This window comes from Neofelis nebulosa, chromosome 13, assembly GCF_028018385.1.
Source record: "Neofelis nebulosa isolate mNeoNeb1 chromosome 13, mNeoNeb1.pri, whole genome shotgun sequence".
Classification (NCBI taxonomy): Eukaryota; Metazoa; Chordata; class Mammalia; order Carnivora; family Felidae; genus Neofelis; species Neofelis nebulosa.
The window spans coordinates 47090053-47108822 of NC_080794.1; the positions used below are offsets into that span (position 1 = coordinate 47090053).

Genomic DNA, 18770 nt, shown 5'->3' on the forward strand with positions numbered 1-18770 from the left:
ACCATTGAAAACTCTACCTGGAGAGCTATTTAAGATTCAAGTTCATCTTGCAACAGCCTGCAGTATATGTAAATTCTAAAGCTACATGAAGGACTTACCCTTTTAAGGAAACAGAGGGCTCAAGCATGGCTATACTTATCCCTTTTTAAGGGAGCCAAGAAAAGTCACTGAAACATACCATGCATTTCTAGAGACATTAAAAAGACTAAAAGACTATTAAAAATGAAGGTTACAATAGAAACTGAAGTATGTTCGTATTCAAGCTCAATATGTGAACCTCCCCCAAGCTCCCAGACCTTCACCCAGATTAAGTATGTCCTTGTCCTTTATCTGAAAATGTTTCTGAGCCACTCTGTTCCTGAGATATGAATTTCCTCTTCTTCCTGGGGGGAAAAATACACTCCTTTCCTTTTTCTTATTCAGTGTCCTTTAATACAACACCAGCTCCAGTGCTTATCATCCTCAGGCCCAAGACAGTGTCTAGGTCGACCCCCATAAACATCGTCTAGCTAGACAATGTGCCTGAACACCACAGCCTGCATTTCTGCTCTGTGGGGCCATCAGGCAATTCCGATGGCCTGTGTGTTGGGCTGAGGATGCCTGTATCACAGAGACATCTGCTGGAGCCAGCCTCACACCGCAGCTGTAGGACATAAGGCCATCCCCTGCCCAGGAATCCATACAACATGTGCCCAGAGGCACAATGCAGCCTGATGGCTTCGAAGTTAGCTTATGCCTATATGTCTAGTTGACCCATTTCCTTCCAGCTCTGAATAAAAAGGAAAAAGAATATTCACTGGGAATCCCTTATGCACAGATACGATGGTACGTGTTTTCTATCTGCCACTGTAAGACCCTGTCATCACCCCAGAAACCGCTGGTATAATTCCCGTCCAAACAGAAAGGCCCATGTAACCCAAATGTTGCTATCTGACTTTCTGTGTCTACAGATCTGAATGCTCAAGGTCTATTTAGGTAATGTCCTTGTTTATTGTTCTGCTGGAGTTATATAAACAATTCATTAACCTACATCATCACCCATGGTTTGACGTTTCTTTCCAAACACACGTAAGCATTATCGCACTGGGTAGGGGGAAAATGGGGCCTTTGTGAAGGGTTTACTAAGAGTTAGGCCCTTTTCATATGCTATCAAATTTAGTCCTCAATCAACAAGTTGCTGTCTCTGCTTAGTAACTAAAGGTTCAAGAATGCTGATTAAGCTGATACAGATCGTATAGCCAATAAGCCATGGGCCTGAAATTAAAAAACTCAGCGCTCTTCTCCCAATCTGCTTGAGACTTGCTCTTTCTGCAGCCTAATGCTCTGCTCACATTTCTACAAAGCTGACCCTCAGTATGTATGGAAAGTAATTTTTCAGAAGCAAAGGCAGCTTAATAGTGAGGAACAGAGCCCCAACATCAGCAAGAGTCAGAAAGAGAAATGGAGGCTGAAATTCCATCTAGAGTCGAATTATAGATCAGCTGAGCACAATCTTTCTTATAACTAAAATGCATCACTACCTTTTTGTATTTCCCTGTGAAACATCTTAATAAGCAGGGGGTGGAAAATATAGCGGAGGCCATGCTGCGACCATCTAGTTTGCAAGAAATAACAAATGAGCTCAAACCACCAGGAGATAGATTGATGCAGAGGGAGAGAAGCCCCTGATTCTAAAGTCAGGACTTAAGTGGCTTCGGCACCTGAAACAGGTAGACTCCCCACAGGGATTTCTGATGATGAAGGGGAGAGCAGCCAGGCGGGCTGGAAGGAGCAATCACAACAAGGTCAGAGGAGAGACAACCTGGGAAATTCAAGGTCACAAAGGAACTGTGCAATGAAGATGCAAAGGAGACCTGAAAAGAGGAGACTATAGAAAGCAACAGAGAAATCCACTGATGATGGCAAAGGTGGTGAAATACCCTTCCACAAGAGACCAAAGAAGCCAGGTCTGGGATATACACATATGTGCGTGTGTTCATACGTAACATGAAAAGCCACGGTCTACATTCATGGAAAGAATCTCTGAGCAGAAATATTGGCTACAGTTACCTGAGCCTGCCCAGACTTGTAAGCAGGATGGTCCAATCCCCAAGATAGATGTGCACCACACTGAGTACAGATACCCAGGGAATGTTTATGACAGCACCATGGCCACATTACTGGATGCCCATCCTTCCCCAAGCCTCTCCATTATGGCTCTATTAGGAATCACAACAATGAGTTCCAGTAAACTGACCCATAGTCTTCAAGGCTGAACCACTACCCTTCTCCAAGTGGCTGTGACCACCACCACCCCAACCTGTCTGTAAGTCAGAAGTTAATCTTTCTTAGAACATCACAGCTCACATAAGTGCCTGAGTACTTATTGGTGAGTGTTCCAATTGGGTTGTTTTCCAAAGGGAACACTTGTTCATAACTGTGTCTCCCTGGGACCTATCATTTTAGTACAAAGGATAACAGCTTTAGGAGATACCATTTATTTGTATTACAGTGTGAACCATGATCAGATTTTTCCTTTGCTTTACCAGCAAAGAGCAGTAAACTGCCCAAGGAGATCGAAGCTCAGAAAAGCTGAGACTTACTCTTGCCCCATCTGCACTGTATAGAACCTTGACTTCTCTGAGCTTCAACTGTTTTACATATAAAATGAACATTAAAAACGTTTTCATGAGGTTTGGGATGATAGGGTGGTATCATGAAGTAAACATACAGATGTCAATTGGATATTATTCTATAAATGTCCCCCCAAATTTGAACCCTATGAAAGAATTGAAATGACAATTACAAATCTGAAGTTCCGTCTACCAGCTGGAACAGATTCCAAGCTTGGGAAGAGCTGGAGGCCAGTTCCTCCTCCTCCTCCTCATCTTTTATTGAGCCTGCTATGTGTCAGAGCTAAATTTCATACAGTATCTCATTGAAACTCTCAAAATAACATCCTGGGGTAGACATTTATATCCATTCTCGGCAGACAATGAAATCAAGGCTCAGAGAAGTGACTTTGCTTTGGCAAGACCTTTGGGTCTCACAGCCAGTATGTGACCCAATCAGAATATGAACTCAAGTCTCTGAGACAAAGCACATTTATTTGTAATGCCTTTCAGCAAATGGCCCACGGGATGGAGTCCTTGATGGGAACTCTTGGCTAATCCTTCACAGGCTAAATTCCCTAACTTCTCAGCTAAACGGTTTGACTCCTAACATCTAAGAATTATTTTATGTGTCTTATGAGTGCTCTAAACCTCAAAGCCACTGAACTGGAGAAAACAAATCATATTTCCTTCCAAGTGCTAGCACTCCAGGTGTCCCTAGTGCCAGTCTTACTGAGAAAGGTATTGCCTCCAGACTGAGGTGCCACCCAAGCTGGGAAATGTCAACATTGAATTAGCCGATTGGATTCTTGCCTCATAGCCTGGGGGCAGACACACAGTGCTCTTCTTCTGTGAGCAGAGAGACCAACTAAAATACCTACAGCTAAGGACATCTCCTGTTCATTGATCTGCTGTGGTTTGCAAATGACCCCTCTGATAACACAAGTTTCAGTATCCATAAAGAAGCCATAAAATCAAATATCCACTAACCTATCTGACAAGAGCTCAAACCTTTCTTTTTTCAGTGGTGGCCTGGAGCTCCCAACCAGGCTTTCAGGCTTGGAGCTCCCTGAGCACCATTTCTGATGGGACTCAGCACTGAAGTCATGGCTATTTCACAAATGGAATCTCTGTTGCCAGGAGAGAAAGTAGATGGTGCAAGTTTACACCATCCACATGGGGCCTCCAGCCAAGGCCGAGAAAATGAAGTAAAAAAGAAAAAAAAACAGCAACAAAGGTACATGTTTGGGATTGCTCAGAGCTCATTAATTCATCCAAATACACTTAAAGAGCACTAACTCTCTGCCAGGGGCTTGGTCAGGAGCTCTGGATGAAGCAAAGAGGAGGATACAAAGCCCTGCTTCTAAATTGGTTCCAAGCCTGTGGATCTTGTTTCATTAAAAGATATATTGAGGGGTGCCTGGGTGGGTCAGTCAGTAGAGCATCCCACTCTTGGTTTCAGCTCAGGTCACGTTCTCACAGTTCATGAATTTGAGCCCCGCATCGGGCTCTACACTGACAGTGCTGAGCCTACTTAAGATTTCTCTCTTCCTATCTTTCTTTGCCCCTCCCTGGCTTGCTCACTCTTTCTCTCCCTCTCTTAAAAAAAAATAAACATTAAAAAAAATTTTAAGGTATATTGAAAGAAAATGACAATACAGTGTGATAAGTGTATTCATCAAGAGATGAGCAGATGTATTTAGGACAACATTAACCTATTTGCTGATGACCTGGTAGACTTCATAAAGGAGGTGTCACATGAGTCAGACCTTAAGGAATAGTACAATTTCCACTAGAGATCACTTGGAGGTCTAGCTTGATGTTGCCACTCTCTCCTTCCCTGGAGTCCAGAGTGATTTATCACAAGCAGAGAGAGCTGGACAGCAACTTAATATGTCTCTATGTAGCTGTTGAAGAGGGAAAAATTGGTAAAAGGCGGCCTAGAGTAAGAATCCAAGGCAGAAAGGACTATGTCAGGGACTGAATGGCCAACAGCATCCCCAAGGACCAGCAAAGTCCAGATTAGGACCGAGGACACTGTCTTCTAATGACACTTGGGGAAAAGGTCCTTCACTGTGCTTGATAGGAAAAGGGAGTCTGTTCCAACGGGTTTTTTAAAGTCTACTTCAATACACATAAACCACGTACTTGTGGAGGGTTGCTCAAAGGGCAGGAAAAGAAAACACGGACTGGGAAAGGAGTGTTGCTGTCTCCACGGTGATCTAAACAACAGATGCAGCTGTCCTTATTCCTGCTTCCAGTGTGGCTCTTGCCACCAGCAAAAAGATGAATTTTTCAACAAGAGCCTTGCTGATGCTTTTCTCTGTTCAAGCCCAAACAAGAAAAATAATCATCTGTTAAAACAAAAGAGAAAATAAAAACTATCTTCATTTACAGATTTTTTTTCATTAACATACAAATGCCTTAAAGGGAAGGGAAAAAAAAAGCTTGATAGGATTAAATAAGGCAATTCAAGAAGAGAGCAGTTGAGGGAAAATGGAAGGAGCTAGGAATTCACCAAGGCCCAGGGATTCTGAGCCAATAATGATGGAACTGCTCCAAAGCCAAAGAAGGAAGGTGGAGGCTGCCAGTCTGAGTTACTCAATTACATTGTGGGAACCAGGAGGGCTCTTTGGGCAATAGTTTCCATCCTCTATGCCTGATGGAAAAGCAAAAGCATATGGGGTTGGCTATCTTCGTAGTGCCATTGACAGGTCTCAGAGAAGCCTAGTTCAGTGATGACAAGGAAAACTAAGCTTGTCTCCCACCGTACACTTTTCAGGTAGCAAAGCCTCTCTAAACCTACCCTCGCTCCCCAATTCTCTAACCCATTCACAAGCTCCAAGAGAACGTTATTTATGTGCCTATCACAGTACCCACTATAGTGGAACATCCTCTGCTTGTAAGTCAGCCTTTCCCACTGGGACAGGAGACCTTCCCTGGGGCCCTGGTTTTATTCCATATCCCCTGCACCTGATATAGGACTTGACACAGAACAGGAGCTCTTTTCATGGCGGTTGAGTATCATAAGAGCACGTGCTGAGTCATACAGTCAGAGCATTAAACAGGGTTAACCAAGCTATGACACAACCAGTGCCTCTAAACCTCCAAATCCACTCCCCTAGGCAATCTTCAGCAGCATCAACTGGATACTAAATTGTTCAGAATGTGCCAAATGAACTCAAGGATTTCTTTTCTCAATCTGCTTCTGACTTTCTTTTTTATTTTTTTTTAACGTTTTATTTATTTTTGAGACAGAGAGAGACAGAGCATGAACGGGGGAGGGGCAGAGAGAGAGGGAGACACAGAATCAGAAGCAGGCTCCAGGCTCTGAGCCATCAGCCCAGAGCCCGATGCGGGGCTCGAACTCATGGATGGCGAGATTGTGACCTGAGCTGAAGTCGGACGCTTAACCGACTGAGCCACCCAGGCACCCCTGCTTCTGACTTTCCTCATGCAGTTGGTGTCTTTGATTTTAGCTCCTTGGACCCACTACTAACTCCTCACTCTCCCATGCCTCCCCGATAGCTCCATAGTAAAAAAATGGTCAGTAAGCCATTTAAATCAGGCAACATAAGGGGCCCATTTATCTTCCATTTCGTGGTGCACATGGATTGAATGTAAGCATACCCTCTCACCTCCTGAGAAATTTTGAAGATCACATCCTCCTGTCCCCTTGAGAAGAGAGAAACAAGGTTTGTAAGTGGTCAATGACTAGGTTCTGGGTTTCACAAGCCTTCCAGATCTCCTACAAAAGAACTGGAGGATAGGGTTGAGGAGGGGAGAAAGCAAATAAACTAGATAGAGCAGTTCTGAAGAAAACACAACTCGACAGGAATTTTCCTGAGGTTAAAAAAGAGAATGTGGAAAGGGAGAAACAGGGAGAGGTGGCTATGGGAACAGTGCTGGGGATCCTGAGGCTTCTCCTGAGCAAGTTGGCTGCAAAGGGACAGGGACATCGAGCATGGGACTCTAACAAAGGGAGAGACTTTGCGCAGGCTCCTGGGAGCTGAGTCATCACTAGAAGACACTGCCATCTACACTCAGTCTCCCTTAGGAACAGTGGACTTCCTCTCATCAGGATTTAGCCCATTGCCGGCTGCCCGGCACAAGAGAGACACAGTCATCAACGTTCTTAGGCTTTTCTCTAGCCCTGCATAGTAGCCTGCCTCCAAAATGGCCCCCTATGATCCCTGTCTCCTAGTATTCATACCTATGTGCAGTTCCACACAAACACACACTGTACTGGGATAGGTCTGTGTGACACAGAATCCAGCAGACATAGTGTGCAACTCCCAAGATTAGGTTGTAAAAACTGCAGCTTCTGTCATGTTTCCTCTGTCTCTCCCACACAAATGTTACATGTTATACTTGCTCTGGGGGAAACCAGCTGCCATATCATGAGATACCTTAGGCAGTCAATAAGGAGGCTGGTGCAGCAAGGAACTGGGGTATCCAGCCAACAGCCACTGAGGAACTGAGGCTTCCTTCCAACAACCACCTGAGAGTTCTTGGAAGCAGATCTACCCCCAACCGAGCTTTGAGAGGACTACACCCCCAGCCTGGAGTTTAGCTTTTACCTCGTAAGACTCTGAGCCAGAATCGCTCAGCTAATTTGCTTTGTTAGAGCCCCACGCTCTCTGTCTCTGTCCCTGTGCAGCCAGCTTCCTCAGGAGAAGCCTCAGGGTCCCAAGCACTGTTCCCATAACCACTCAGCAAATCCTGGCCCTCACAAACTCAAATGGTACCTATTTTGTGTCTTAAGTTATTTGGGGGTAATTTGTTAAACAGGACCACACACCATGAGCTCTATCCTATGTGGACAACCCCAATTTACTTCTAGAATATTCAAACACCCAAGAAGCACAGAATGGATTGCTGGATAGTCAGTGGGGTACTGGCAAGAACCCCTGACACAGCTCATAAGCACAGAGTTGAGGGAGAAAAGTTCAAAGGTTACACCTGCTTTGTGGGGCCTCACCTCGCTCATTTGTCTCAAGCCATACTCACTGCTCACCGCCACGTGGACTGAGCCAGAGTCTTTTTTCGGCCCCCCCTTGGCCTCCATCACTTACCTCTCTTTCTTCCCACACGTCTACCATGCTTGCACAGAGCTCTGAAACACAGTTCGATCATGGCACTTCCCTCATGATCTTTCATGAATTCCCCTGATTTTTACAGAATCATGTTTAACTACAATTAGGGTCCAATGCCCCCCTACCCCCAAGGTAACTTCCACATACTCTTCCAGCTGTATTTCCATTTCCCCTGGAGAGGAAGAGGGGAGAAAAAGAGAGGAGATACAGTGTCTTTATTTGTTTTTGTTCAGCTGCCAGGCTAGCTTGAGGGGAAAGTAGCATCCCCACTCAAACACCAGCCCAGAGGGGAGGGGATGGCTCAGGCCTCAATTTCAGCAGGTGTCAGTGTCCCTAGACATTGGATCTGGCACAAAAGGAAGCATTAATGAGAAAGGGGTGGACAACCACGGGTGTCCCCCAGCAGAATCCTGGCTCTGAGGAACACAGTTTCTGTTGGGAACACAGCCAGGAACCCAGGCTGGAACTGTCGGGCAGTATGTCAGTCGAGCAGGCTGGATCAGCCTGACACTCAAGCTGGAGATCTAGCAACCTCAGCAAGGTCCAAGTGGAGCAGCCTACAGATGCCGGGGATTTAGGAAGAAGCTATGCTCCTGGCTGGGTGAGCACTGGCCTGGGCACTCAGGCGGGCTGGGCTGAGCCGGCAAGGAGAAGCTCCTCAGGCACAGCCCTTCTTGAACAGAAACTGGACCTCACATAACATTTCCCCTGAGGGAAGTCAGCCCATTAGAAATAGCATTCATCCCTTCAGCTGTGAGTTTCAACCAACACAGAGCTACAAGCAGTAACAAAAGTGATGTCTTCAAGTTCACGGGCAAAGGATGATGTCTGGCCAGCAGGTGGAGATATATTCAGTCATCACTGAAGCCTGAGCAGCCAGTATCTATAGACTATGTTTTTCTGCTCTTTCGTTCCTTGTTTTGTTTCTTGTGGTTATTTCCTTTCTCTTTCATTCTTCTCCCCTCCTGTCATTGTTATCCCTCCCTGTCCCTGCTGTTCCCAAGACACGCCCCCCACCCTGGTCCCCATCACCCTTTCACCTCCTCTCTCCTCCAACTCACAATCTTCCTGGGTCTCCTGTCACCCTAGGTCACGGGGCCCTGCCCTGCAGTTTTATAAACTAAGGATGTACAAGAGGGAAGGTCGAAGTGTTGTTGACATGGATGCCCTTCCCCATTCTTGTCAGACTCTTCAAACACGCTTCCCTATATCTGTCTTCTCTTCTCCCAGGTGACTTCTCCAGTAAAGGCCACCTCCATCCAGACCACTCCTCTCCACACCCTCCTTGGAACCGAGCCAGAATACAGTCTTGTCCCCTGTTTTCTAAAAGACATTGGTGATCTAGCAGCAGTTAGATTATTCAAAGGTTAGTGTGAGAGAATGATACAACCAAGACTTTAATACAGCAAGTCTTGGGGGCAGCTGGGTGGCTCAGTTGGTTAAGCATCTGACTTTGGCTGAGGTCATGATCTCACAGTTCATGAGCTTGAGCCTCGTGTTAGGCTCTGTGCTGACAGCTCAGAGCCTGAAACCTGCCTCAGATTCTGTGTCTCCCTCTCTCTCTGCCCCTCCCCTGCTCACACTCTGTCTCTCAAAAATAAACAAAAAAAATAATAAGCAAGTCTTGGCTTCAAATGCCAGAATGCCGGCTGTGCCAAACCTCCAAGCTGGGCAATTTGGGGCACATTACCCACCCCTTCTCGCCCTCAGTTTCCCAATCTGTAGAACGGGTTCCTGGGGGTCCAGTAAGATAATGTACTAGTGCTCCTACCATGGGGCTTGGAACATTGTAAATACTCCAAAATTACCAGGCATTTCTTTCTTCACCATATCCCTTCCTTCACTTTCTCGCTCTCCAAACTGAAAATCCCATAAGAACACATACCTTAAAATTGAAGGCCTTTCTAGCCTAGCCCTACGGTAATGCTCCCATATGCTGCTGGTGTCAGGGAAGGTTAACATTTTGAGGACGATTAGAGTAGCAGTACTGAAGACTCACTATTAGAAAGGGCTGTGGGGAGTAGGTGGTCTTATGGACTCACTGTTGGAAAAACAACTCAGTTTATCTATGGCAAACATCTCCCCGTGTGACTGGCCAAACCAGACCAGGCAAGCTCACCTATGAGCTCATCTTCCACCTTTATACTGGGAATTCCACACATGTCAGAAAACCTACACTGCCAGCTAAGAAGGCCTCAATACCCACACATCACCCTCAGGGCCGGCATGCCTGAAGCTGCCAACGATCACTGGATTCGCACTGGCATGAGCTTTGTGGCATTTAGTTGCCAGCTCCCAAGTGCCTCCCACCAGGTTCTCACCAGACTTGCAAAATCGAACATGAAATATCTGAGAATTATTGTTTACTTGTGTTTTTACTCCCTAGTAATTAAGAACCGGCCAAAGGAAGCTAGGCTGTCCTCTTTAAAGTAGGCAAGGCTTCAGGTTAAAGTCCCCAGCAAATGTTATTTAGGACCAAAGAGTACACTTGGGTAACATGATACCTAATTCTGCCCAGGCCAGTACACTCAGGATGCCTTTATTTAGGCCCCAAAGAGGATATCCGTTACCTTTTCTGGGATGGAAGAGGTTAGGGAATTCAGTGTCCTACTAACAGCCTGGATCTTCATTGGTCTCTACCAGAGAATAGCATGCAGAGTTCAGAAAGTATCAAGATGAGAGTCAAAGAAAGAACAGCAAAAACACAGAGCTTTCTCTCAGGAAGAGTCAGGCCCTAAAACAAAGAGCTCGGGTTCGAGGCATTTCTTCTTCTGGTCAGACCCACGTGCCTAGATCTGCCCAGATTGTCAGCACCAAAGCTGCAGGACCCCTACTCTGTACAGCCCTCTTCCTAATGAGTGCCCTGCCCACTGTTCACCAAGACACAACCAGGGACCCTGTAATCCTGACAGTCACAAGAGCACTGTACTATTCCCAGCCATAGGAACCCCACTATTTCCTAGGTAACTGGGACTCAGAAGTTTATAGGCTGCTTTTGGAAAGGCCAGTGAATCAAAATGGAAAACTCCCCAGTTCCCCAACAGAGCGATAAACGCAAGGAAGTCGACAGGTGGCCTTTTAAATGTCTCAAAATTCACTTGTTTCAGAAGTATAGGTGGGGAAAAAAAATGCCTTATTCTTTTCCCCTTGTCCTTTCACTTAAGAAACTGCCCGTTTTAGATTTTTATTTTCCTTTTCCATACGAGGGACAGAATCATTAACAACCCTTGGGCTTTCCCAGGACCAAGTTAATCTGATTTGGGGTATTTCCCTTCAGTTAGAAATGGTAAGCAGTGAGCCAGCTCCAAGCTCCTGAAATTGAAGCCTGTGTCACTCACTCCTCATGCAAAGCCCCAAGGCTCCCTGGTGGAATCAGAGACTCAAATTGGCCTTGTTCTTTTACCCAGGCAATTAATAATGCATTTGGGAAAAAAAAAAAAAACAAAACCATGACTCCTTTGCTAGGCTCCACAGACAGCTGCCAACGCTCCATAATTGAGCCCAACTTGCTCAGTTAAGGTGCTTTTCTACAGGATCCGCTGGGTGGGAGCTGCAGGGGCCTTGCCAGTGATCTGCTCTCTCTGGGAACGACATTCTAGCTGATTATCTGCATTATCAGACCAACTCCCCCAACACCTGTATGGATGGCACTTTGCAGTTTACATAATGTTTTCTAACAGTTACTTTGGTTAATAGTTACTGCTCCTATGTCACATTTACATTTCCAGAAAAGATGGACACTATATAAGCCCCACCATATCTTCTCAGGTAGGATCTGATTTCATATAGGATGGCTCAATCCAATCACTGTTAGGTTTTCTCTGGGCCTTTTTATCCTGTTAACATTCCAAAGCTGTGGATGCCTCTTTCCATAGAACACTCACCAAAAAAATGACTCATCTCCAGAAACAAGTTTTAGGCATATGTGATTCCTATTTAAAGTCCTCTGGACTCTCTATTCTGCAAAAGATATACAATCCTTAGCCAGATTCTATGTGTTGAAGCACGTAGATCTAAGCGACTCATTTAAACCACTATGTGGTAGTGTTCCACTGGATGCGTAAGCCACAATGTATGCATCCATTCCCTTCCTGAGGAGTGGTTTTCAGCCATGACAAACAGTGTTTAAATGAAGGTGCTTCTACAGGTCTCCCGTGTATTCAACCAACAGTTTCTGCAGACTGGAAGTAAAACTGCTAGTTTAACAGGAAGAAATTTCACATGTCTGACTTCTGACTCCATATTGCTTCTACTTTGCTTTGACCTATAGCTGAGAAACTTGTGCTTAGCCTTGCACATAAGCAGGTTTAGCTAAGATACGCAAAAGCTACTTTTTAACCAAAATCTACCTAATCCAAGGAGATGAGGAAGTACATCCAGAAAGGACTCTACTATGTTTAAGATTTACAAGAACATGACCAGATTCCTCTAAGCAAAGATCAACTGACCCAGGACAAAGCAGTTATGCAACCTTCCTTGATGCCTACAGACATCAGTACCTTTTGACTCCAACCCCTGCCACTTCTCCCTCTTCCTAACATAAACTCAAAATCTCATGCTTGGAGACATGGTTCTTTGGGACAGTAGTTCAACATGTCCTCAGCCCAGCTGGCTAGCCTTCCAAACAGTCACTTTTCTTGCCCCCAGCATCTTGCCTGTCAAGATTTTTGGCCTGTCACATAGCAAGTAGATGAGCTTGGACTTGGTTACAACTTGGCAAACGAGCCAGGGGCCAGTGCCAGCCAGGTTGCCAGCCGGGCCCAGCCCAGAGATTTTTCAGGTGAGACCCTGGAAGCAGCCAGGACCATCTGCTGGGGAGTCTTCCTCTTTGACTTCCTGCAGCGGCACTGGCTGCTCCTGCACCGGCTGTTGGGGCAAAGAATGGACAAACCCTACAAGCAGACAGACTGGGAAGTAGGGTCTGGCATATACAACCGGGAACTCCCTTTCCCTTTGGGCTTTTCCTTCAAAAGAAGTCACATTGTCTACACTTGTCAGGGATGCCCTGTCACAGAGGCAAATGGTTGTTAGACTTTTACCCAATTTGTTTGTGAACCACTTCGTCTGCATTTGGTTTGCTGCGGCAGCTCTTGGCATCTTTAGACAAAACCAGCCTTGTTAGGTTTGTTTCTTAAAAGGCCTTTCATGTTCTCTCCACAAATGTTAGTCACCCTTAGCTTTCCTCCTCCCATTCAGTTGCCTCCAACCAGGAGGTTGTGGTTTGGCTCTCTTGACTTGTCTAGAAAGCCGTCTGGTTCAGTTGGCAAAGCTTCAGCTTGTGGGAAGGAACCAGAAACTAAGAAGCCATTTGGTTCCATTGGTGAAACACTAGCATCTGGGGAAGAACAGATACTAACAAAGATGCTTCAGGCTCCATTTAGTCATAGTTCCGTTTCTCAGGCGTTCTTTCTGAACTTTGCCTACGAAGATGAGGAATATCCCTCCTGTTCCCCAAGGAAGTCCCTTGGTACAAATTTTGAATAAACGGTGTAGAGGACTGAAAAGCAACCAGAGATAAAGCCTATTTTGCAAGAAGGAGAGAGAGAGAAGATGGTGATAAAGGAATGTCAGTCCAAAGTTCGAATCTGCCTCTGTCCTTGCCAGCAGCACCCTCATGCCTCCCTCCTCCATGTCCCCCTGGTCCTGTGCCACCCACAGTACAACTAACCTAGCTGGCTCCTGTACCGTCCATGGTGCCTCTGGTGCCACCGACTCTTGTTCCTTTTACCCTATCAAGGAGAAAAAGCACCCCAAGCTGCTGGGCCATCTCCTTGTGAGGATCCAACTGAAGCACCTACCAAATCAGCATGAAGGGGCCCAACCACCACCCACCTCAGATTTCCCCACAGAAGCCCTGGATAAAATTGACAGCTGGGAACAAATTGATTGACTGTTTAGTGGACACAGGTACAACATATTCAGAATGAAAGCTAATTCAAGGTTGTTAACCTAATTAAAATAAACACATCTTTAGAGTTATCAGCATCAAACATAAAACTTTTATTCTACCAAGGTTTATTAAAGGCCAACTAAGCTCATGTTATCTCTGTTGCATTTTATCAGCAAAAGGATGACTTAAAATGGTGGTTAATTTTGTCTCATGAAGTTTTCATAGGTAATTATTAAGAGCAAGCAGGTTAACAAAAAGGTTTATAAACTTTTAAATAGCTTTCAAAATCTTTGGTAACCTAAAACTTTGAAGTCTTGCTAAGTTAAATGGTAAATGCAGTTTAATTGGGTATCTAAGTCTTTTCCAAGTAAGTTAAAATACTAAAACATTACTAAACACAGTTTTGCTAGCTTTTATTACAGAAAAACTAAAAATACTTGAGTCTGTTAATAAACATGTTTTATACTTTATTGAAAGTTGTATAATGAAAAAACATGTTTCTAGAAATTATGAAATGTGTTTATCAATTTGCCAATCTAAGGAATTCTGGTTTAATAGTTCACAATTGGTTACTACTTAGCTTTTATTGGAAAGTGAAGTTTATAAGGGTTAAAATTCTGACAAATATAATTAAGACCGCTAGAAAGGAGAAGGAAAACAACTTTGCATGTAGAGAAAACAGGAGATGTGTAGCAAAGGTATAAGGAATGAGAACATGTTTTTGTTGAGGGACAAGAAAGTAATTTTGTCCCAAAATCAGACTGGTTGTTCAGAGAAGAAAAACTAAGGACAAAATATGAATGAAAAAAAGTTGTACAAGGTTTGTGAAGAGGAATCTTTGGAAAAAATGTTATGCACGGCCAGGACTAAGATTGGAACAAATAAGTTTTTAAAGTGCATCAGTTTAAGATTGAAGTTTGATTCTTTTTTCCCTTGTTAGACAATCTTGGATTGTTGGTCTACTCTTGACAAATTGTCAACAATTTTTTTATTAATGAGAAAAACTAAGTTTCAATGCTTTGTCTTAAGACATTTGTTAGAAGTTAAAACTTCTCCATTAAAGTTTTCCTAAAAACAATATAGCCCTTTATAGAATAACTTATTGCCACATTGGTTAAATAGAGGAGATTAAGTTCTATAATAATCTATAACCCTATTTAGGCATGTGCCTTAGAACCATCTGAGGTTTTTAACAAACTTCCAAAAATTCCAATTTCTAAAGTCTTTTTAACTAAGTAGGCTTATTTCTTAAGTTACATAGGAACCACTAACAAATGATCAGCCTTCTTAGGTAATATTGTGTAGGCAAATGCTAGAACTTTTCCAGAAATTATAGAAGATTCCTAAAGTTTTAATATGTCATTGTATATCATCACATGTAATTCTGATTATTGAAATGTGTGCCACAAAAATAACTGAGTTTCCTTGTCAAACTGCATTATAAACAACTCTCATCACATACTTAACTATGGCCATTTTGAGTCTTTTGTCATTTACAGTTACTGCTTCACACCAATGCCCTTGTAAATGTGTTTCAGCTTCAAAGAGATGCATGAAAATGACTTTTGACAAATACGCATTTCTGATATCTTTGCAATCATAGAACTAAGAATTTCCAGAACTAATGGAAAAACTGCTAACAAAATTAGTAACGCGGAATTGAATGAATTGAGGAAGATGATTATAGTTTTCATGACTCTTGTTTGAAACACTGCTGTTTCTCTAATGTTCGCCCTTCCAGATTTAAGGCAACTTTTTCTCTTAGGTTATCTAGGACTCAAGAAACAAAAAAAAATTCCTTTGTATACAAATTGAAATTTATCTTTTCTCCCTACCTGAATCCTCCAGAATTCAGAAACACTGAGTATTCTTTCTTTTACGCCAATTATTTGCATAGGTTTAAAAACAATCTTTTCTAAGAGGACACCACTGAAGACATTGGTTATTTGACCAAAGCTTTGACTAGAGGGCTGTCTTTGAGAGAGACTCAAGATACCGACTCAGCTATGGTGAGACAGCTTGAAGGAACTAAGGCTGACTTTATGGAGCCAGTAAAGCCCTTTGAAAATGGCGGCTTGATACTTTGTTTAAAGAGTTCCCAGCAGCCTTATCAGATGAGTGAAGGATGTCACTTCCTGGCAGGTGCAGGAACTTCAGAATATTTTGGGGACCTCGAAAAGAGAGGAATTTACCCAAATATACAAGTATCACAGGAAATTTGATGGCAGGTATTTGGCTTGGCCTCTAGTCTTGAAAGGCTAGTGAAAGTTCAATCAGAAATTCCTCATAAAAACTTCAGCAAAGCAGGCTTAAAAGAAGCTACATGGTCAACCACTGCACTTATGTAAATAATTTGGCCAATTTGTTAAAGCTACAGTTATTTTACAAACAAATTGGTCTTAATTTGGGTGTCTTTCATAAAAATGAGTGACTTTACAGAGAAAAATTATGTTTCAAAAACACACCTTTGTGGATGTTAGATTCTAGTCCTGAGTAATTGTCTTTGAGCATTTGTCGTTTGCCAGTAGAACTGGGTTGGTTCCTGAATTCTTCTGGTTTCCTTGAATAGCTGGCTCTAACTCTCCAAACTAAGGTTTCCAATCTTCTCCCATTCTGCTGACTTGAAATCACAGAGAACTAAAACTCCCCGGTTTCCTGAACTCCTGCAAATTGAAGCTAGATAACTTGAGGTAAACTTGAGAGAAATTGCCACAATAGTTCATTTACAGACCGTCTTTGTGCCTCTGTGGGACACTCAAAAGGATCACCAAAGACATCTGAACTACAAAACATAAAAATCCATCAGACTGCCACTGATTGCTCCCACTCCATCTGAAGAAGCTTCGAGCCCAACATCTAGAAATCTTCTCCCTGGCAGCGCCCTTCTGATACTAGGCTTATAATTTGCTCCAACCATTAACCTATGTTTTTCTGTTGTTTCCATAGAAAGGCCTATGGTTACCTCCAAGATCCCAATGCCAAAAAGAGGCATTAATACTTCAGAAGTCAAACACTCCCATTCTGCCATTGCCCCTCATCAACCCTGTCCAGCAGGAAGTAGTCAGAGGAGAGAGAACATGTCCCTTTGTCCCTGATCCCACAGGATTGTGGAATGGACCTTTCACAATGGGGAATTGTAACAGGGAGAAACTTAGCATGTCTGACTCCATATTGCTTCTATTTCTCTTGCTGCTGTGATCTATATCTTAGAAACTTCTGCTTAGCTAAGCATGTTCAGCTAAGATTTGCAGAAACAGCTTTTTATCCCAAATCTACCTCATCTGAAGACATATGGAAGTATGTATGTACAGAAATGACTATACCATGTTCAAGATTTACAGGAACGACATGACCAGATAGATTCCTGTAAGCAAAGATCAACTGACCTAGGACAAAGAAGTTACATGACCTTCCTTGATACCTACAGACGTCAGTACATTTTGACTCTGACCCCCTTCCCACTGCCCTCTCTAACATAAAAGAGGCTTAAATTTCATACCACGGGGAGGTAGTTCTTTGGGACCTTTCTCCTCAGTTTTCTGATTTTCTGAATAAAGTCAGTTTCTTTACCCTAACATCTTGCTTCTTGTGTGGTGAGCAGATAAGCTTGAACTCAATTACACAAGGTCATAGGATATGCATATTTTCAGTGTTACTAGGAATTGGCAAACTGTTCTGTAAATTGATTAATTTGACCCCCCCCCCCAGAGCAATGTAGTTCATTTTCTCTAGACCTTCATCAAACTTGTTACCCATCTTTAGCAATTCCAGAAGTAGGAAATAATCTCATTTTTGTTTTAGAGAGATTGATAATCTTTTCTTTCTTGAGGAGGACATTTGTATTTATTCCTCTGTGAATTGTCCATATTTTGCCTATTTTTCATCTTATGAAGGGTGTATTTTCCTTATTGATTCATACACACACACACACACACACACACACACACACATATGTATGCACACACATAGCACATTTTTGTTTATAATTTTTTAAATAGGCTTCATGCACAGCACAGAGCCCAACTTGGGGCTTGAACTCACAACCCTGAGATGAAGACCTGAGTAGACATCAAGAGTCAGATGCTTAATTGACTGAGCTACCCAGGACCCCTATATTTAAATTTTATACCTGCTCTCTTTTCATGTCAGGTTGTTGGTCAAAAATACTTGAATATAATCAATTTTACATGGTTCAATCTATATTAGTATACTTCCTCAAACTTTCAATGGAATACTGGATAGAAACGGTAATAGAGGGATATTCTTGATTTACTGCTGACTTTTAAGGTAATGCTTCTCTTATTCACCATCAATTGAGCATGATAAATGCTGCAGGCATTTAAAAGATACCAGTTTTAGTTAGGAGATATTCCCTTCCATTTCTGTTTTAAAAGACTTTCAGTTACAGTTTTTCAATTAAAACCAACCATGTATTCCTAGGGGAACCCATGCAGCATGATGCCATGAAACACATGGTATCAACATGTTTTGATGTTCTCTCTCACACACACATACTACACACACTCCTACATGTATTACACACACATATCCCCAGACTGTTTAATAATTCACTTAGGATTTTTACCTCTGATCATAATTAAGCTGCAAGTTTTCTTTATGTTCCTTTGTCTGATTTTGTAATCAAGATTATAATAAAAAATTCACTGAGGTGTTTTCCTTCTTTTCTATCCTCTGAAAATACTTTCATAAGGTTAAGGATTATCTGTTCCAAAAGGTTTGGAAGGTGCCTGTAAATGGTGTGGATCTATTTTTCATTAGTACTGGGGATCAACTCAGTAAATTCCTAATAAGTGATTTCTCCTTTAAGGGGAATTTTATATTTATAAATAATTTTCTAAAAATAATTTTCTATTTAAAAATGGTTTTCTAGAATTCTATTCTCTTTCACTAAATATTGCCAATTTTTCAGCATATAGTCATTCATGATCTGTCTCCATAACTAACCATTTAAAATCTCTATTCCCTTCAGCCTGAGGGTCCCTGAACCAACTGATAGTAAAAATTAGGACTTTAACCCTAGGTGGGCACAGACCTATGGTCACAAACCATCACAGGGACCATTTTTCCCCACCCAGGGTCCAGGGAGAGGCAGACAACTTTCACTGTGTGCCTCTGTGTGTCCAAGGATGTCTGTTCTGTTTGTTTTTTTTTTTTCTGGACCACTCTTTCATG

General features: G+C 42.9%; 1 long non-coding RNA gene across 1 annotated transcript in view; it reads right to left on the reverse strand.

Moving 5' to 3' along the window:
• Positions 1-6700, reverse strand: part of LOC131492927 (uncharacterized) — a 45576-nt gene extending 38876 nt beyond the window's left edge. The window contains exons 1-2 of the long non-coding RNA XR_009252352.1: positions 6230-6700; positions 4740-4945 (exon numbers count right to left, since the gene is read on the reverse strand). This is a non-coding gene — a long non-coding RNA (uncharacterized LOC131492927). The remainder of the gene's footprint in view (positions 1-4739; positions 4946-6229) is intronic.
• Between the last annotated feature and the right edge of the window lie 12070 nt (positions 6701-18770).